This window comes from Leptodactylus fuscus, chromosome 3 (genome assembly GCF_031893055.1).
Source record: "Leptodactylus fuscus isolate aLepFus1 chromosome 3, aLepFus1.hap2, whole genome shotgun sequence".
Classification (NCBI taxonomy): domain Eukaryota; kingdom Metazoa; phylum Chordata; class Amphibia; order Anura; family Leptodactylidae; genus Leptodactylus; species Leptodactylus fuscus.
Window position 1 is genome coordinate 203,130,440 of NC_134267.1, and position 22,376 is coordinate 203,152,815.

Consider the following 22,376-nt stretch of genomic DNA (forward strand, 5'->3'; position numbering starts at 1 on the left):
TTGGAGACCCGGGGGAATAAAAACATAAAAAAATTACTGTTACTTACCTGTCCCCGGCTCCTACGCTGTCTTGTCCGCTGTCGGCCTTCTTCTATGACGTCGGACGTCACATGACCCGGGAAGCAGGCTGGGTTCATGTGACGTCAGACAAGTAGGACGGAGGCCTGGCAGGATCGTGGAGAGGTAACAGTATTTTTTACGTTCCCTTACCTCTCCCGGGCCTCCGATCATTATACTCGGGGGTCTGCAAAGACAACTGAGTATAATGATAGTATTTGTGGGGCGCGCGGTGTCACTTGCCGATCCCGTCCCAGCCAGGATCGCCAAGTAAATAGGGCCCGTAATGGCCTATTAAAAAAAAAAAAAAACGCAGCGGTAGCGACTGTCACCCGACCCCCTAATGGCCCGGGCCCTGTGGCAGCCACCTCCGCTGCCTCTACGGTAGTTACGCCACTGACAGGGGGTTAATATGAGGGACATGATGGGGTTAGTTGCTATTAATATGAGGCACATGGAGTTACTAAAACTAAATGAATAACTCCAAATGCCTGACAGTAATAGGTATAGTAACCCCCTCCCCCTCCAGCCTGTACCTGTGTGTTCTTTCTTTAATTTCACTTTGCTGAAGCTTCCTCTGCTCCCTCTCATGTGTGCAGGATGCAGGACGGCAGGGTCCATCTTCTGTATAGCGATAAGCTCCGCCTCCTGGGCTCTCCTCACCCTCTCATTGGTTGACAGAGGGCAGCCAGAGAAGGGGGTGAGGAGGAGCTTCCTGAGAGTGCTGAGTGGAGCGCCCTCTATCCATAGCTGCAACTCCCTGCGCTGGCTGCTGTCTATTAGCCGCTGCTGCAGGTACACAGTAGGGAAAGTGTTCCACCGACAGGGGGCCCCTGCAAGTGCTGGGGCCCTCGGCAATTGCCCTGCCGACCAACCTGACCTGTCTTTTGTTAGGTCCGGGCCCTACCGCGGGCCCCGCTGGGCGCGGGTCGCCAGGCCCTGGATCCGCCCCTGCTGCCCAGGTCTGAGATAGAGGCTGAGATACATTGAAGCGTTTTTTTGAAGCATTTTTTGAAGCGTTTTTCTGGAGAGGTTTTTGGTAAAAAACGACAGGCGGTTTTCCCCTCCCTTAAAGTGAATGGACCGTAAAAAAAAAAAATGCGTTTTTTCCGCCTCCCATTCACTTCTATTGCTTTCCTCAGACGGAATCCGCAAGAATTGTCATGTCGCTTCTTTTTTCTGCTAGCGACGAAAAAACGCTAGCAGAAAAATGAACGCTAGCGGTCTCCATAGACCACCATTGTATGGAGGTGGATTTTGAGGCAAAATCCGCGGTTAAAATACGCCTCATTGCCCCCGTGTGAACTATCCCTAATACTGACTTCTTTATTTAAATTATACAAGGTGATAAATCTAGATGTGTCCAGGTAAAGTCAGGATGGTGAGAACAGAGACCGAGCCCGGAATCTGTCTCCTGATGCAGCAGGAAATCCACTTATTCAGTGAGCGTGTCTGACTGCAGAAAGTCCGGTGAAGTATCAAGTCCGAGGGCGAGAGCAGAGACCAGCCGGTAATCTGTATCCTGGTAATCTTCTCTGCTCCATGGTGTAGACAGCGACATCAACACTTGCTTGATATTCATTCTGAAAGAAAAGGTGAAAACAATGAAGGTCAGACCCCTCCCTATAATAGCAGTGACCCCTCCCTATAATAGCAGTGACCCCTCCCTATAATAGCAGTGACCCCCCCCCCCCCATATCATTTATCACAATCAGTACATTAACGAACTTAGATAAGTCAATGGTTATTTACCGGATAGAACAGGTTGGCATGCCGTGGTCAAGTACCAGGGTCACTGGCGATTTTCAGGGTTTGGCAGTGACCACTGGGGAGGACCTGGGTCTGTCTTAGGTCTCTCTGAAGGTCAGGGCAATCACTGTGCCCACCATGGACTCTACATGTCGGCCGACATGGAGTCATTACTTGACCATTTTGGGAATCCTGTTATCTTGCCATTCTGCAGGCAGGATATAAGATGGTTTCTCATTTTCTTGTGGTCATACATGACTGTGGGGTCACCATCTTCTGCCAGGAGCTCGTAGGCAAACACTATAGCAAATACCCCACAGTCATAGGTGTTCTTCTGCTGATCCACATTCAGAAATATCAGGTTCTTCAGGGGCTTGTGGACCACGTCACTGTAGATATTAATGATCTGCTGCCGGATTGATGGAGACAGATTGTTGATGTTGATGCTGTCGGCCACTTGGATTTTGCCATCTCTGAAGCAGGTGGTCAGCCAGTGTACCCTGTCCTCATCATAGTGGATTTGTACCGCTTTTTTTAGTACACTGTAGCCTGGAAAGAGAACAACGGCGGAGGGCTGCAAGCCATCGAAGTCCTCATATTGGCGTTGTAGGATCTTCTGGGCTTTGTTGATGATGTCATCATCCAGCATTCCGTCTTCTCCTGTACTTCTCAGGATAGATAAGTGCTCTGGAGACAGCTGGTTCATGTTGTGCTGTCTCCAGGTATCAGGCATCTCCACTTGGGGTGTTTGCATCTCCGGGTTCCCTAGAACTTTTGCAGATGGATTAATAGTGTGTTCCTCTGCAGATTTTTTGGCTGGTGGGAAGGTCCCGGGCTGACTCTCCTTGGAGGTTGGTGCCTTTCTTCTATCTATTTCTTCTTCTTTCACTCTATTATGTCCCTTAGTAAGCCCTGCACTCAGTATTATCCCCCATAGTGGCCCCTGCACACAGTATTATCCCCCGTAGTGTCCCCTGCACGCAGTATTATCCCCCATAGTGGTCCCTTCACACAGTATTATCCCCCATAGTGTCCCCTGCACACAGTATTATCCCCCATAGTGTCCCATGCACACAGTATCATCCCCCATAGTGGCCCCTGCACACAGTATTATGCCCCATAGTGGCCCCTGCACACAGTATTATCCCCCATAGTGTCCCCTGCACACAGTATTATCCCTCATAGTGGCCCCTGCACACAGTATTATCCCCCATAGTGATCCCTGCACACAGTATAATGTCCCATAGTGGCCCCTGCACACAGTATTATGCCCCATAGTGGCCCCTGCACACAGTATTATCCCCCATAGTGGCCCCTGCACACAGTATTATGCCCCATAGTGGCCCCTGCACACAGTATTATCCCCCATAGTGTCCCCTGCACACAGTATTATCCCCCATAGTGGCCCCTGCACACAGTATTATCCCCCATAGTGGTCCCTTCACACAGCATTATCCCCCATAGTGGCCCCTGCACACAGTATTATGTCCCATAGTGGCCCCTGCACACAGTATTATCCCCCATATTGGCCCCTGCACACAGTATTATGCCCCATAGTGGCCCCTGCACACAGTATTATCCCCCATAGTGGCCCCTGCACACAGTATTATCCCCCATATTGGCCCCTGCACACAGTATTATGCCCCATAGTGTCCCCTGCACACAGTATTATCCCCCATAGTGGCCCCTGCACACAGCATTATCCCCCATAGTGGCCCCTGCACACAGTATTATGTCCCACTGTGGACACCCATTAACAATTATTTTACTCTGGGGTCTTTTCAGACCGAAGAGTATAATAATCGGAGACCCGGGGGAATAAAAACATTTTAAAAAAAACAGTTGCTTACCTGTTCCCCAACTCCTACGCTGTCGGCCACCGCTCTCGTCCTTCTTTAATGATGTCGGACGTCACATGACCCGGGAAGCAGGCCAGGTTCATGTGACGTCAGAGACGTCAGACAAGTATGAAGGAGGCCTGGCAGGATCGTGGAGAGGTAAGTAACAGTATTTTTTACGTTCCCTTACCTCTCCCGGTCCGCCGATCATTATACTCGGGAGTCTGCAAAGACCCCTGAGTATAATGATAGTATTTGTGGGCTCGCGGTGTCACTTGCCGATCCCGTCCCAGCCAGGATCGGCAAGTAAATAGGGCCCGTAACGGCCTATTAAAAAAAAAAACGCAGCGGTAGCGACTGTCACCAGGCCCCCTAATGGCCTGGGCCCTGTGGCAGCCGCCTCCGCTGCCTCTACGGTAGTTACGCCCCTGATTGTACACATAAATGATATTATAATACTAGACAGTGAAAGGATTTATAGAGCTTTAACCTGACAGTAACACCAGCAATCGTGATAATTGATGTCTACATTTCCTATTGTCTATTGGTTGTCGGTGACTTTGTTTCCAAAAGGACAAAAGAGATGTGGCAGTAATCCATGATTTTACTGTTGTTCACACGTGATCAGATTTTTCCAATTACTTTTGTCTTAATTTCTCCTTTGATTTATTGGATCTTTGTGCCCCCGTCTGGCTTCAGGTTTCATTTCATCATCAGGTATCTATTAGTCTTCCATTTTCAATTGGTTTTCCGAGCATTAAATATTAATAGCCAATCCTTAGGATAGCTCATCAATATCAGATAGAGTGGGTCATTGATCAGAGACCACAGCATCTTGGTGAGAGCTTCAGCCTCTTTACTTAATATGAAGCAGTGACACGAAACAGGAATGTGCTTGGAGATGTAGTTCTGCCTTATTTACTTGAAAAGGACTGAGCTGCAAAAAGGTCACGTGATGAATGAGCGCGATGTCACTGGACTGTGACGTGGATGTGGCATTCACCAAACTTTCATTGGCTTTTCAAGTGGTGGCTGCAGGTATCGAGCCGCACCAGTCAGGTATTGATGACTGTCCTAAGGATAGGACACCAATATTTAACTCACAGAAAAACCCATTAAAGGGGCTCTATCACTGGGAAAAGTCATTTTTAATTAATCACATCCTTGCATAGCCTTTAGAAAGTCTATTCCACACCTACCTATAGTATGTAGATTGCCTCAGTGGTCTCTGAATAAGTCAGTTTTTATTCATATGCTAATGAGCTTCCAGCTAGCACAGGAAGTTCCCAGCAGCACTTGTCTCTGCTATTATCTCCTATGTGTGTGCAAACAGGAAGCTGTATCATCAGCAGCAGTAGCCAGAGCCATAGGAGACAATAGCAAAGGGGGTGCACGATGTATCGTGCACCAGTCTAATTAGCATATGAATAAAACTGACTTATTCTGAAACCATTGAGGCAATCTACATACTAAAGGTAGGTGTGGAATAGACTTTCTAAAGCCTATGCAATGATGTGATTAGTTAAAAATGACTTTTCCCAGTGATAGAGCACCTTTCAGCCATAAAAAATAGATAAGCTAGAAACTTTACCAGCAGCTTGGGCGAGCTTGTAATAATGAGAAAAACATGGCTCCTTTATGAAACCAGTTACAGGTCATGTGTTACATTTCAACAGAACTCCATTTACTTCACTGCTACTGAGTATTGTATAAGACACAAATCCAGGGTTAGTTTTGGCGTTTCTGGGGCCTTAAGTAAAGCCATATCTGAGGACCTAACTAATATTGCTTCCATATTGCCCCCACACAGTATACTGCTTCCTTACTGTCCACACATACAGCATATTGACCATTGGAGTAGCTTGAGGGGGTGCAGAGGGTCCAGTTGCACCAGGGCCCAGGGCCATAAACACTGGCATCAGTATTGAGATTGCAGCTTCCATCTGGCCCACAAGTCAAGGAGACCCACAGATTCCTCCTAACCACACTAAGGTGGATTAAACTCCTTAGCACCGTAACCATCACTATCAAGAATTGTAGGCAGGAGGCCCCGGACAAAAGATTGCACCGGATCTCAAAAGACTTTAGTTACGCCAGTGATATTGACTACTTAGTGCCCACACACACAGGATAATGCCCCCTTAGAGGTCCCTACACTTGCCTGTCACATCAGCTGTAAAACCCTGGCTCCGCCATCATAGAGCGACTTCTGGAGCTTCTGCATATAATGTCTAGATAATGACATGATAAGGACATCATGTGTCAGAACATACATGGCTGAAGAGGAGGAGCCAGGAAGGTGCTAAGGTATAACAGTAACTAATATTGCTTTATGGTAATTAATATTGCCTATTACCTATTGGATTAATTCATTACATAGCAGCCATTTTTTTTTTTTTTTTTTTAAGAAAATACTTGTTGGTATGTGATCCGCATGGGACCCCCTTAATCTCTGTGGACTTTTGCAATGGGTTAGGTTGTTTAGTGTTCATTGTATTCTGGATACATCCAGAGACACAAGAGAAGGTATATCTTGTAGATAATGAACCGTCACTTGGTGGCTTAAGCTGGTGCCCGGAAAAGGCTTCTCACGGCCATCATGTACAATAAATGAAATTTCTGGCACTCTACGAGTACGCTTCCAAAATGTAACTTTATTCCGACAAATACACAAACGTTTCGGTACAAATTAAAGACCTTCTTCAGTGTATCGGTAGTAGGAAGAGGAATAGGAAGCCAGAGTAAGGGTGCATTCACACTGAGTAAACGCTAGCTTATTCTGAACGTCAAACACGTTCAGAATAAGCGGCGTCTAAAGCAGCTCCATTCATTTCTATGGGAGCGGGGATACGAGCGCTCCCCATAGAAATGAATGGGCTGCTTCTTTCACTCCGTGCAGTCCCATTGAAGTGAATGGGGAGTGCCGGCGTGTACGCTCCGGCATGAGCAGAGCTTGCCGTATACGCCGGCACTCCCCATTCACTTCAATGGGACTGCACAGAGTGAAAGAAGCAGCCCATTCATTTCTATGGGGAGCGCTCGTATCCCCGCTCCCATAGAAATGAATGGAGCTGCTTTAGACGCCGCTTATTCTGAACGTGTTTTACGTTCAGAATAAGCTAGCGTTTACTCAGTGTGAATTCACCCTAAATGGGATGTGGAATCCAAATAGAGGAGTGTCAGAGAAGGTGTAGTTCCCATGTATCAGTATGTATGGATGCATCACTTTTAGGGTTAGTTCACACGTAAATAACGTGTGGCTTATTTTGGCACCGGAAAAAAAAGCTTTTTTTGGAGCTTTTTTTTTTTTTTTTTTTTTAAACTGTTTAAAAAAAAGCCAGGCTGTTTTCCCCTCCTGTAAAGTGAATGGGCTGAAAAAACCACATCGCGTTTTATTCTGTGCGGTTTTTTGCAAAAAAAATCGTCGCTTATTTTTGCAAAAAAAAACGCGGAAAAAACGAGTGGTTTTCGCCTCCCATTCACTTCTATTACTTTCTTCAGGCGGAAAACGCCTGAAGAAAGGTCATGTCGCTTCTTTTTCTCTGCTAGCAGAAAAAAAAAGCTAGCAGTCTACATAGACTAACATTGTAGGGAGGAGGATTATGACGTGAATCCTGCTCCATGTCCCCGTGTGAACTAGCCCTTACTCATTAGATGTGTGTTCTCAAGAACTGAGTAAGTGTTAAACTTCCGTAAACATGACTTGTCAGATTCAACTCCTATTAGGGTGATTGCTTATTAAATGATGTGATCCGTCCTAATCATATGTTCTTGGGAGACGTGAAAATTAGTCCCATTACTTCTACTTAGCAGATGTGACACTTCTCTCTTAAATGATAAGTGACAGATTCCTGCAATGTGATTTCTTAATGTTACAGCTGAGATTGACATCAATGGTGCAGTAAAAGTTACTTACTGAGACTTAGGTGCCGGAGAATGAGTGGCAGATGCCTGGTAATCTGTAGTTACTTAGGGTGACATAGTTAGGGCTCGTTCACATCTGCGCCCCGGGTCTCCATTTTGCAGGTTTCTGTTTCCTGCCTGAAACTGGGCAGGAAACGGAAACCTGCAGTCATTTTTTCAAACCCATTCATTTTAATGAAAAGTGTCCGGCCGTGAGCGCCCGTGAGTGTTTTGTGCTCTCCGTGGCGTAAGCGGCTTTTTTTAACCAGACACAAAGTCGGACATGCAGGACTTTGTGTCCAGTTAAAAAAACACGGTTTCCCTGCGGAGAGCACAAAACGCTCACCAGTGCTCATGGCCGAACACTGTCTGTCAGGTTTCTGTCTTCTCTCGGCAGAAAACGGTAACCTGAAAACTGAGATCAGGCGCAGATGTGAACCCAGCATTACTTGTATTTTCTAATCCTTCTATCCATCTATCTAATATACCTCTTCATTGTCCAATCTGTTGAGCTTGTGTCGTACTTGAGTTTATGTTTGGCTATACAACAGACAAACTAAACAAGTTGCACTGCAGTGTAGAGTATGAGGGTAGGCCGGAGTAATCTGTTTGGGGGGAGTCCACACCGCACCACCCCCACAACCCCCCGGACAGACTACCAAATGCATTGGCAAGCGGTGTGCTGTAAAAACACACAGATCCCTTAGATTTTAATGGGGTCCATGTGCTTTCCGCACGGTCTCCGCACGGAACATGTGGACAGAAAAGTATTTCATGATCTACTTTTCTTTCCGCATGCGGAAAGCACACGGACCCCATTATAGTCTATGGGTCCGTGTGCTTTCACTGGCACACCGCTTGCCAATGCGTCCCCATGTGGACTCCCCGAAACGGATTACCGACGCAGATGTGAACGAGGCCTTAGCCACTGATGAGATAGGAGGCAGATTTCAGGCTGTCTTATGCTATGTTCACACTAGCGTTCGGGTTTCCGTTCTTCAGGTCCGCTCTGGAATCCAAAAATTTTCAATGGACTACAATGGATGCATAAATATATTTACTCCCATTCAATCCTGACATCCAAAATTGCCCTTGCCCTTAACAGGTTAAAAACTTGTGTGGTGTAAATGGACGTTTCATCGATGTATAATCTTTATCATGATAAATCATCCTGTCTAAATGCAAATTAAAAAAATGTGAAAATTGGCAGCAATGTTGTAATATTGAGATCTAATATTTAGTTCTATTGGCAAGTTAGAACAAAGGGGAATACTTTATCTGATGGAAAATAATAGCTTTCTCTTTTACATTAGTGAATAGCATTAGTACAGATGAGATTTCAGATTCTGAAGCTCCGGTTGCAGATAGTTGATAGAAATTGACATTATAGCTATATGCAAGAAACACACAGTGCATAGTCATGGCAGTCTAGTATATAGTCCGCTGTATAGGACTACAGTATGTATGGCCAGCTTTAGATATAGATGTAAATATCACACATTAAAGGGAATAAATCAACTTTTTATTTCACTTCTTGAAACCAGATCCAGTGACATACATGACTTTTATCTAATCTGTTTTTTTATTTTAAGATTGTAGATATTTTATTCTATTTTCTCTACTTGATCATGGCGACTGCCATCTTGTCTTAACTCTCCCCCCGCCTCTCGTCTGTTAACAGCATTTAGCGATATGCTTTACAGCAGTTCTCATGTCCATAAGCAACAATAGTCTGGATCACAATTATTGAGGTCTATGGGAGAGTTCTCTAGACATGTCTGTACAGGGTGTGGAGTAGATAAGCTGTGACATCTATTGTCAATGGGTGCCATGATGGGTCATTGGTGTTATTTATTTTTTGTTATGCTTATTTCTATAGCGCCATCATATTCCGCAGCGCTTTACACACATTATTATTATTATTATTTATTTATTTACCGTATATAGCGCCATTAATTCCATGGTGCTTTACATTGACAGTCACTGTCCCATATAGGGCTCACAATCTACATTCCTGGTGTTTTCTGTAGATAACTTCTAATTTAATTATGTCTGTAATGTAAATGTGGTGACTTCTTGCAAATTGGCAAATGTCAGCCCATTATTAGGCAGAGTAATAATTGTATATCATTATATCAGTCTTTTATTCTGTTCCTATGACGGAACAGAAGAACTCATTAAACAATGAAAATGTCAACCCATCCCTAAGTATAGATATGTAGTTATCTCTGGAACACACAAGACCTAAGGCCCAGTTCACATTGGTGTTTGGACCATTCCGTTGCCCTCTCTGCATTTTTCATGCTGAAACCGAGAGGAAACCACACAGACCCCATTGTAGTGCAAAGGGTCCGCTGGTTTCTTAAGGTACCGTGTATACTCGAGAATAAGCTGAATTTTTCAGCACAGTTTTTGTGCTGAAAAAGACCCTCTCGGCTTATACTCGAGTCAAGCAAAAAAAATGTTGGGTTTTTTTTTTTTTGGGAGGAGGGTCTATGACCAGCCACAATAGTAATGTATAGGATCTCCCATAAAATAGTGAAAAAAATATACAGTAATAAAAAAATGAAGTGAATAAAAGTTCTAAATCCCTCCTTTCCCTAGAATACATATAAAAGTAGAGAATTACTGTGAAACACATACACATTAGGTATCCCTGTGTGAGAGTGCCCGGTCTACTGAATATAGGGTATCTGCAGTGCTCCTGTTCGGTTGGGAAGGGGTTAATAGGAGCACTGCAGATCCCCTTAATTTTTGAAATTCTCCAGTAGCTGCTGCCGGAATCTCTCCCCCCCCCCCCCCCCTCGGCTTATACTCGAGTCAATAAGTTTTCCCAGTTTTTTGTGGTGAAATTAGGGGCCTCGGCTTATATTCAGGTCGGCTTATACTCGAGTATATACGGTAACTGCTTTTTTACGCAGATTAGGTTTCCATTCGAGGTTCCCCATTCAGATTCCCTGAATGGAAACCCATGCGCAGATGTGAACCAGGCTTTAGTTTCATCGTTCTGATGACCTGAGGGGGAACAGTCCCGGAGGTCAGGCCCAGTACCACATGTGGATAGCCTGTGTGAAAAATAGGAGTAATGTGTATACCTGCTAAAGTGTTGTGTAAGGGCATTCAGGGACTCAGGGATGAACTAATAAGAAGCATCCTTAGGGATAATGATAATGAAATGTAATAGGCCAGAAACAACCTCATCTAGTTCTGTAAGCATAAAGCAAAATTTTCATTCATAATACAACTAAAGATCCAACATAATTGATACTCCATATAGAATAATTGTACTCTGTTATTTTATTGCCGTGAACTTAAGGTATTCTCCTCGGCATATAAATACCTAGTAGTACTTAGAAAAAGCCAATTAAGCCGTCAACATGGGAGTCATTGACTTTACTGCAGTAAACCCAAGTCTAAGCTTATGGATATTTATCAGTAATATCCAGCGCAGAATATTATTTCCCTACAAACACATACTTTGCAGGGTTCTGGCAGCGAAGCAGTTAGCCAAGGATTACATGTCCCTAGAGAATAGAAAGTTCTGACTCATTTTCTTCATATATCAATCTTTCTCCCTTTGTACAAAGTGGTGAATCATATCTGGACGCCTTTGGTTGCCCCAGCAATGTGGAATGGGCTTATAGGCTATTAGCGACATATAATAAACCTGAGCATTAGGTTGTGTTCAGACAGTGTCTAGTGACGTCGGGATCCATTATTTGATAAGAGATCTCCAGGCTCAAGGTTGGGTCTTACGCAAGTGGCTACTAATGAGGTTTACACACAAGCTTTAGACTACAAATTGACTTTGTATGAGGCCAGGTGGTGTTACGGAAAGCGCCTGTTCTCATTAGGATTGACTAGAAGAAGGCTGAACCTCAGCTTGACATGTTTCCCCACCACTGCAATACTTGTGTAGTGTCTAAGTATCAGCCATGGTCTTTACAAGCTGCGTGACTTCAAGTCAATCTGAATATTTTACATATTTATTAGAAATTTGCATGTGTTTTGCATATAGAAATGAGGTCTGCGCTCGCTATGAAGAAAGAGATTTGGTACAATGGAAGCAAAGCTGATGGCTTTGGGTTTTTACACTAAACTAAAAAGGAGAACTGGTTGTTGCTGTTCTCTTTTTACCAGTTGTCAAATATCTTGCAATAAATTCAGTTTTATAATGGGTTGTCATTTTAGGTTTAGTAAAAAATATTTGTCTTAGTACATATGATTCATATGTTCTTCTTCAGACGCCCACATAAAATCGTCCGCTGTCCATCTCTCTCGGAAATAACTATTATAAACTGCAATGTTGTAGGGATACATTACTTTATATCTTATGCATTTTAGAGCTATTACACATGGTTGTAATGCTGTCACATTTTAGTGTTTAGTGTCACGCAACTGAGTTTCATCCGTGAAACCTGGTCTGAACACTATGTGGGGAGAGGGAGTTCTATCATTATAGTGGTCTCTGACATCATTCATGACATGTCTGAGACCGGAAGAGGCCTGGTCCGGTGCCAGAGCCCAGGGGAAGGGAGTAACACTGTTTGCTATATATGATCACCTCTCCTGGGCCTCCACTCATACTCTGGAGTCTGAAGAGACCCCAGAGTGTAATAATAGCAATTCCGTTTCAGACCGAACAAAACTAGTAGGTGAAGTTTGTCCCACAAAGTTCTCCCAACAAATACTCTCAGTGCGCCCCCTCAGAGATTCGGCAATCTGCTGCCCGAGGCAAGATACTCATCTCACCTCATGGCAGATGCAGCCTTGCCTAGCCTTTGTCTACATGACCCGGATCTACTGTTCTATTGAACCAACCATTATATTAAAGCTTCTGACTTATCCGCCCTTTCCATAGGAGGAAGATTTCTTCCCAGTCACTGCAGTGCAGGTATGACCATGTTACATCAGTTCATTTGCACTGTGGTCCAAGAGAAAATATGACTGTTCCACTTGTGATTTCCCCATTGTGTGTGACTCACTTTATGTGGTATAAGGTGTCTCTGGTGCCAATATTTATTGAGAACTTTGTGCACAGTATGGACAAAGTGTTTTGCCAGGAAAATCTGTGTGTGCTTGGCAGCGCCGCACCTCCCATGAGGCGACCTGAAGCGACCGCTTCAGGCGGCGCTATGCCAGGGCCCCAGGGAGGGCGGCATTTTTGCTTACCTAAGCCAGTCCAGGACAAGCTGTCCTGGACTGGCTTAGCACCGAGCGGTGGTTTGGGGAGGCCACTGGAGCAGCGCTACTCCAACATCCTCCCCTCACGCTCAGGCAGAGAGCAGGTCATCTCCGTGCCTGCTCTCTGCCTGCGAACGGCGATTAGCCCCACCCCCTTCTCTAAGCCCCGTCCTTCCACTCCGCCACGCCCCCTCCTCCCGGGAAGGGGGGGGGCGGCTTTCTGACATTCGCCTTGGGCGGCGAAAGGGGCAGGTTCACCCCTGGTGCTTGGATAGAGAAGTCCAAGGAGGGTCTCACAAGTGTTAGCCACGAAGAAGGAGCAGAACGCCTATCTATGTCCACATCTGATGACAAGATTGAGCATGCATGTGAACTGATTCATTGGATAGTGGCTGAGAATTATGTGGCAAATCATTTGCAAATCAGTGAGGAAGAGGTGAAGACAGGGACTGGCATTTGTGGCTCGCAGCTCAGTCTAAAAAAAATTTTAGGAAAAAATACATCAAGCTTGGTGACAGATGGAGGAAATGTACTGAAAAACAGGAAAATTATGTAAAAAAATTATATATTTGTCTTTTCTAAAAGTAGATGAAAGTAAATGTTGTCATTGTAGATCATGCCTTAATAAGCATGATCTACTGTGATCCCCATTCAGTATAATGCAGGATAGGATAGGGTAGGATAGGATAGGATAGTGGAATATAGAATGTGCCCACCCAAGGGATGACAATTAGAGATGAGCGAGTAGTGAAATATTCGAGATTCAATATTCGTTTCGAGTAGAGCCTCAATATTCGACTACTCGATCGAATATCAAATCCCATTATAGTCTATGGGAAAAAATGCTCATTTCAAGGGAAACCACTATTCGACTAAAGGAGAGTCACCAAGTCCACGAGTAGCAGGAGGAGAGTGTTTAGAAGGAGTGCTGTGCGGTTAAAGCGCACGGACCCCATTATAGTCTATGGGGTCCGTGCGCTTTAAAGGGTATTCCCACGTCGCATACTTACCAGTCTTCGTTGCTGTAAATTCTTCTGTCTTCCTGCTTTGTTGCGTCATTGGTGGGCGGGGTTACATATGCAAAGCCAGCGGCGAGATGCCGCTGGCCCAGCGTGCATGATCATAGACCAGTCTAGCCTTCACAATGCGAATACAGACCCGGCATCCACCTCTCTCTATTACAGAGATGCCGGGTCTGTATTTGCATTGTGAAGGCCAGACTGGTCTCACCATCTATGAGCGTGCACGCAGGGCCAGCGGCATCTCGTCGCTGGCTTTGCATATGTGAATACAGACCCGGCATCCGCTGTAATAGAGAGGCGGATGCCGGGGACGGTTAGACGCCGGCACAGATGCACAGATGCCTGCAACATCGCTATGCTCCTGCCCTGCATGAAGCCAGCAGCGGCATGAGTGATGCTGTTATTCCGCTCCTCCGCCCCCCGCCCTTCCCCGGAATAGCAGCATCGCTCCTGCCGCTGCTGGCTTCATGCAGGGCAGGAGCATAGCGATGTTGCAAGCATCTGTACCGACGTCTAACCATCCCCGGCATCCGCCTCTCTATTACAGCGGATGCCGGGTCTGTATTGGCGGCCCCTTCCCCCCAAAGGGTAAACTACCTCCCCCCCTCCCCTCTAGGCTCGCTCCCGTGCACTTAGCCCCTCCCCCCTCACCCCTCAGAGCAGCAGATACATAATTTGAATTATGACCAGATAAGTCAAGGGATGTGTCAAAAACAAAATGAATAAAGTGAGATAGTGGACAAACAAAGCAGTTTTGCTGAAGCAATGTATTTAGGAAAAATCTTACATTCACATTAACAAGCAGTATAGATAAGATCCTTGTGATGGGACAACCCCTTTAACTGCACAGTGCTTGCAATTGTGCTGATAAAAAGTAAGCTCCCTCGTAACTGCAAGCTGCCAACTCTCCCGACTAGCAAAGACGAGCCTGCAGCAAATCAATGCTGGTTTTTCAGCAGGCTCGTCCTTGCTAGTCGGGAGAGCTGGCAGCTTGCTGTTATGAGGGAGCTTACTTTTTCTCATAGGAATGCATTGACCAGTGTTGATTGGCCAGTGTACAGCATTCGGCCAATCAACGCTGGTTCTGCCGGAGGCTCGTCTGTGAGGAGGTGGAGTCTAAGAATGGACCACAGCAGTCTCCATTGTGGTCCGATCTTAGACTCTGCCTCCTCACACACGAGCCTCCGGCAGACAAGGGAGACAGTGTATATGCCAGCCATAGGGATACACACAACACCTCCATGCTCCCCATGTCATCCATATTTCTCAAAAAGGCATACAGACAAGGGTTGTTATAATGAGGCAACCCATTTGATAATAAAGGGAGTCTGTCATCAGAGCAGTCCCTAGTAAAGTCACATAGCTGGGGTCCATGTGAATATAGTTATTTTGTGCTTCCTGATTGACACTTCTGCTGAGAGATTATGCTCCAATGTCAATGAGCATGAGGCAACGGTGCCACCCTTGCTCTCATTGAAGCAAATAGCTATGCTTTCAAGAGCCAAGTCCCTGCCTCCCTATGGCTGACATATACACTGTCTCCCTTGTCTGCCAGAGGCTCATATGAGAGGAGGCGGAGTCTAAGATTGGACCACAATGGAAACTGCTGTGGTCCGCTCTTAGACTCCGCCTCCTCACAGACGAGCCTCCATCAGAACCAGCCTTGATTGGCCGAATGCTGTACACTGGCCAATCAACGCTGGTCAATGCATTCCTATGAGAAAAAGTCAGATCCCTCGTAACAGCAAGCTGCCATCTCTCCTGACTAGCAAGGACGAGCCTGCTGCAGAACCAGCGTTAATTTGCCAAATGCTATACATAGCATTCAGCAAATCAACGCTGGTTCTGAATTGAATTTTTACTGCGAATATCGAGTGGTATTCGATCGAGTACGAGTATTACGAATACTGTAGTATTGATCAAATACTACTCACTCATCTCTAATGACAATCTTTGAAGCCCTATTTGATGCTTTCCTTGATCTGCTGTGTATCCAGTTTATATTACCCTACCTACACATAACACTCACATAGTAATACAGTCATATCCATGGCACAATGGGGGAGGAACGATTACAACAGAAATACCTCCTCCCGTACTGACCAATGTGTTTCTCATTGGGGACGACATCTAGCTAGGTAATATTATTGCCTTTATACGGCCATCAGAAAGGGTAAAGTACCAAGTACAGTGTTTGTCACACTAGAAGCACATAGCCAACTTTATACAAAGGAATCTAATGTAGCAATCTACCATATCAGCTTAATGACCTAGCTACATGGTATCACTGTGATGGGAATATTGACTTTGGAGGGTAAACTGAACTTTTATCAAGAAATAGAGAATAAAATGTTGCATAAGTCTTTAAGATGACTTTTTACTTCTAGACTTTCTAATATTATTACATGGGATAGATAAGGTTATGAGGTTTGTTTCATCAAGGTAATAACTTACAGTCAATTATACTTAACATCTTGTGCCCGGGATCAATATCTCAGGTTACTCATTAGAGAGAAAAGTTCCTGTAATGATGTGAGTTAAGGAGATCTTAATGATGTCTGTGATGGTGTTTGGAGAAGGCTCTTGTTATTTCTCTCCTTGTATCTTTCTGATTCAGCGCTCTTATTCTCATGTAAGCAGTTAGCTATTTTAAGGTAATGCACGTGGCTACAAAATTGGGTCAGAGTCAGGTTTATAAAGAAAAAACTTTATATCTCATAAACTAAAGGACAGAATTACAGTGTAACTCCCATTTTATTTTTTTGCTTTTGTGTCGGGGGTGATTGATGAACATTTTGTAATAGTCTTAATTAACCTATCAAACTTCCTTTTAATAGAAAACAGGCTGTAAAGTTATCCTTAGCAAATCCATAACTGAGCTGTTACTAAAGAAAATCTGTACACATTTGTACTATCAGTATGTAGAGTTGTAGCATTTGCCAAAGAGGGAATGATAACTTCAAATGGTTTATAAAATCTAGAAAAATGGTCTAGGTATCACATGAAAGATGAGCCTGTTTTCTTTTAAAAGGAAGTTAGATAGGTTAATCCTACTAATATTATAAATGTGAAAGTTTCTGTATTTGGATGTTTTTTTTGTTTGTAGATTGTGAGCCCCACATAGAGCTCATAATGTACATTTTTCCCTATTATTATGTCTTTGGAATGGAAATCCATGCAAACACGGGGATAACATACGAACTCCTTGCAGATGGTTCTATGCGCTTGGTGGGATTTGAACACCAGGACTCCAGCGCTGCAAGGCTGCAGTGCTAACCACTGAGCCACTGTGTGGCCCCTGTATTTGGATGCTTTTTCCTCAATCACGCAAAAACAGCTGAACAGATTTGAATAAAATTTTGTAGATAATAGATAATTTGTAGCCTCGATTAAAACATAGGCTACTTTTTATCCCGGTAAATAACATGACTGTTATGAATTTATGTTCACATACTATATTACACTGCTATTGCAGCAGCTTATCTCAGGTTCTGATAAAACCAGGGCTGTTATCTTTCTGTGTAAACACATGCTAACCCTCAGTGGATTGTGTACATGTATTTGCATATTATCTGATCTGCACCAGGCAGTGCAAACAAACTGACATGCGAAAACACCTTTAATCCAAATTGGTAGTTTGTCAATTTTAAACATGCCTGAAAAAAAGAAAATCTAATTTGCCGCAAACAACGAGAGCTATGAAGGTAGCCAGAATTCAACAGAGTTCTCCCCAAGCGGAGCTGAGGAGGATCATCGACACCAACAACACACTCACTATATGGCGTCCCAGCGAGCTGCTGAGATGCTGGAACAATCACGGGCACAGCGCGAAGCACGAGTTCAGAGGCAGGCCAGCTTGACAACTACCAAAACGCCATCAGCAGGCAGATCATCAACACCAACATCACAGTCATTATAGGACGTCCCAGTGAGCTGCTGAGATGCCAGTACAATCACAGGCACAGTGCGAGAAACAAGCTCAGTGAAAGGCCAGTTTGACAGCTGTCGAAACGCTGGAGCAGGTGGATCATCAACAAAACGTTCATTATATGACGTCCCTGCGAGCTGCTGAGATGCCGGAACTATCACAGGCACGGCATAAGGAACAAGTTCAGCAGCAGGACAGCTTGAGAGTTGCCGAAATGCCAGAGCAGGCAAACCATTGACGGCATCAATTTGCTGAATATAGGGGGATCATTGATGCCAACAACACGCATTCAGAGTCGCGGGCAAAGGCTAGTAAAGTATATTACATAAATGCTCATCAAGCAACCGCCAACACAATAGCTAAAAATAAAATGTGAGTTACACTATAAGGTAGAAACATTATACTGATAGTCTGACACACAGAATATTTTAGATTATCAGCATTGTTAGACCCCATGCATATAACCGAGTGTGCATCTTATGTGGGGCACAGTTTGCAGTGGAATGCACTCAGTTGGCACTCCATTAGACATTCACTTCTATGGGAGCTTTGGATCCATTCCATTCTAATGACATGGAGCACAATAGAACCTACTCTATGATCATCCAAGCATATTCCGCTGCAAACTCAGCCCCACATCAGAAGCACGTGTGCATGGGGTCTTAGGGAGATTTTATATGTGTATTCCCTGACAGCAGGGCATAGTTTACGCCTTTTCTTGTCTTTTGGGATCTGTTCCTGTTGTTTCTGATGACAAAACAAGAGGGAGAAGATATTTCTGTAACTCTGTACTGAAAACGGAATCTTAAGTCTTACAATCATATTTTTGACAGGTTCTGAGATGAATGGTCCTAATGGAATTGTACATCCCCTGCGCATACATAACATTCAAGACTTTGCTATAATTTGATCTGAAAAATACACTCACCGGCCACTTTATTAGGTACACCTGTCCAACTGCTCGTTAACACTTAATTTCTAATCAGCCAATCACATGGCGGCAACTCAGTGCATTTAGGCATGTAGACATGGTCAAGACAATCTCCTGCAGTTCAAACCGAGCATCAGTATGGGTAAGAAAGGTGATTTGAGTGCCTTTGAACGTGGCATGGTTGTTGGTGCCAGAAGGGCTGGTCTGAGTATTTCAGAAACTGCTGATCTACTGGGATTTTCACGCACAACCATCTCTAGGGTTTACAGAGAATGGTCCGAAAAAGAAAAAACATCCAGTGAGCGGCAGTTCTGTGGGCGGAAATGCGTTGTTGATGCCAGAGGTCAGAGGAGAATGGCCAGACTGGTTCGAGCTGATAGAAAGGCAACAGTGACTCAAATAGCCACCCGTTACAACCAAGGTAGCCAGAAGAGCATCTCTGAACGCCGCACAGTACGTCGAACTTTGAGGCAGATGGGCTACAGCAGCAGAAGACCACAACGGGTGCCACTCCTTTCAGCTAAGAACAGGAAACTGAGGCTACAATTTGCACAAGCTCATCGAAATTGGACAATTGAAGATTGGAAAAACGTTGCCTGGTCTGATGAGTCTCGATTTCTGCTGCGACATTCGGATGGTAGGGTCAGAATTTGGCGTCAACAACATGAAAGCATGGATCCATCCTGCCTTGTATCAACGGTTCAGGCTGGTGGTGGTGGTGTCATGGTGTGGGGAATATTTTCTTTGCACTCTTTGGGCCCCTTGGTACCAATTGAGCATCGTTGCAACGCCAAAGCCTACCTGAGTATTGTTGCTGACCATGTCCATCCCTTTATGACCACAATGTACCCAACATCTGACGGCTACTTTCAGCAGGATAATGCGCCATGTCATAAAGCTGGAATCATCTCAGACTGGTTTCTTGAACATGACAATGAGTTCACTGTACTCCAATGGCCTCCACAGTCACCAGATCTCAATCCAATAGAGCATCTTTGGGATGTGGTGGAACGGGAGATTCGCATCATGGATGTGCAGCCGACAAATCTGCGGCAACTGTGTCATGCCATCATGTCAATATGGACCAAAATCTCTGAGGAATGCTTCCAGCACCTTGTTGAATCTATGCCACGAAGAATTGAGGCAGTTCTGAAGGCAAAAGGGGGTCCAACCCGTTACTAGCATGGTGTACCTAATAAAGTGGCCGGTGAGTGTATGTATCGTGGGAGAAACAGTGTAACATGTGCTGTTCATATTGATCTATGAAGTCTTGATTCTGTGATGTTAGAGCTGCAGTCACTTATGGGTTAAGAGACCTGTTATACAGTTCAACTATATTAGTGTCATTCATTCGTTCATGTGGAAGGGATTTATTTGTTTTTTCCTTACTAGACAAGGAGATGTAACGTAGAGAAAAAGGAGGTGTGGCCTACCAAAAAGGGCGTGGTTTATAATCTCCACATTGTACCATTTCTCTTTATGTCTCTTTTTGTCTGTCACCTTTCAATCTTTCTTTCTTTCTTTCTTTCTTTCTTTCTTTCTTTCTTTCTTTCTTTCTTTCTTTCTTTCTTTCTGTCTCTTTTGTTATTTCCTTCTTTCAACTATTTTTTTTATTTTTCTGTCTCTATTTATTTTTGAACTCCGCAAGTGGATGCCCCCCAAACACAAAAGATAAAAAATAACCTTTATTGAATCTATTAAAATAATGCACCACTTAATAAAAAGAACAGCTATTCGCCTCCAAGATAGCTCAATGTGAGCGATCAATCCACCTGGTGTGGTTAAACAGCCCCTAATACAATGATATGTAGACCTATACAAGGTGTATTGTGTATGAGTCTAATAAAACTGACAAAGTATCTGATCTCAATTCCTACTGTGCTATGGAAGTGAGACTAAGTATCCAGTTCGATGTGATTGGCATAAATCCCTATGAACTACACAGGATACCACTGTTACTTTGTTTCAGTTTGACTTAGCCTGTAGTCAGAGACTAACTGTTACGTAACCCACTAGCTGCCAAAAATTAAATAACACTCCTCAGTATAGCACAAGTCCTATTGGGCATATATGCTTAACTGTCTAGATGGCAGCTAAAGTACTAGGATTAGGGGCTGGTGGACAAAAAATCTAATGCTATAATCGTAGCATGAATGATAGCATGCAGGAATATTAGAGTGAGTCTGATAGTGTTCTAATTATGGCAGTAGCCACGTCTCAACGCGTTTCATTACTCAAACGTAATTCATCAGGAGACTGTTTAGTTCATTTACCCTGCCTATATTGCATATGAAGCTTTCGCTACACCCTGTTTACGGTGTGCGGTCAAAACCGCATTTCCCGGGACCCAGATGGTAGGTCCCAGTACTAAGTTGGAGGCCGACGCCGTGCTCGGCACACTCCGTTCCTATATAGATTCGGAGTGTAAGCAAACCCAACCCCCCTCTTCACACCGCCCAATCAGCACGCGTCAGAGTTCCTGACGTAACCCCGCCTCATAGGAGAGGGCGTGTGCAGGGTGGGGATGGTTGACGCGCTACTCAAAGAGTCATAGCGTGATCCCTGGACAAAGAAAGAAGGTAAGTATGTAATAATTTCAACAGATGTTTTCTGGCTATAAGGCAATGCTGTATAGATCAAGGCATAGGTTAGCTCTCAAAGAAAAAATGCTCATCGCTGCACGGTATCCTTTCATAACATGTCCCGCAGCAGTGATAGACATCACGATTCACCATCACTTTACCGCATCCGCAGCCGCTTAGTCTGAACAGGATAAACCACCATGGAGATGAATACTCTCTTACTCGTGTCCCGTTTTGCTAAGCCTTATAGCTAATGTCAATGAAGTGAAATAATGCCATGACTATAACCGCATAATCTGAACACGATCAGCCCTTTAAAAAGGAAAAAATTGCTTGCCTCAACAATGGTACTAAGGCCGCCAATACAGTGAAACGACCTAACATACACCATGAATGGGTTCCCCAGATCCATTCTGTACAGGGTTATCATTCCTACTCCTTCTGCATTATTCTACTGTGGGAGTATCTCACATGGTAACCTGATATTACAGTGACATGCTGATGAGCATTATACAACCTCCTATGCCTATATATGGAGCAGATGAACCAACTATAGCCATAAATCTGATATTCTGAAGAAACCACAAACCATTCTTATTTTTATTTTATTTTAAATAAACGGTAAGTATGAAATTCCATCATTCAAGCCTGTAGGTTTAACTGATGCAAATTTAAAAATCCAAAAAGCCTCACGGCGTAATATCTGTGCATCCCAATCACCTCCCCTCACTGACTTGGGTACCCTTTCGATAATTTGAAATTTAAGGGCAAAGGGGTCACCCCCATGGAAATCCCAGGTATGTTTGGCCACAGGTGTATCAGCACGTCTCACCACGTCACCAATGTGATCTAGCACTCTCCGTCTCAACTGTCTCCGAGTTTTGCCCACATAATTTTGTGGGCAGGGGCAAGTGACCACATAAACCACCCCTTCGGTTTTACAATTGGCGAAATCTCTGATGCAAAAGGTCTTTCCAGTGGCACATGCTCGGACCTCGGCGCCACGTTGTATGTAGGCGCAGGCCCGACATGATCCGCACTTAAAGGTTCCAACCATCTGGGATCTATTCAACCACGTTCCCTCATTTAGTGGGGGTGACAAATGGCTATGAGTTATCCTATCAGCCAGATTCTTCCCTCTACGGAAGGTGATGGACGGATTCTCAGGGATGACAGAACGCA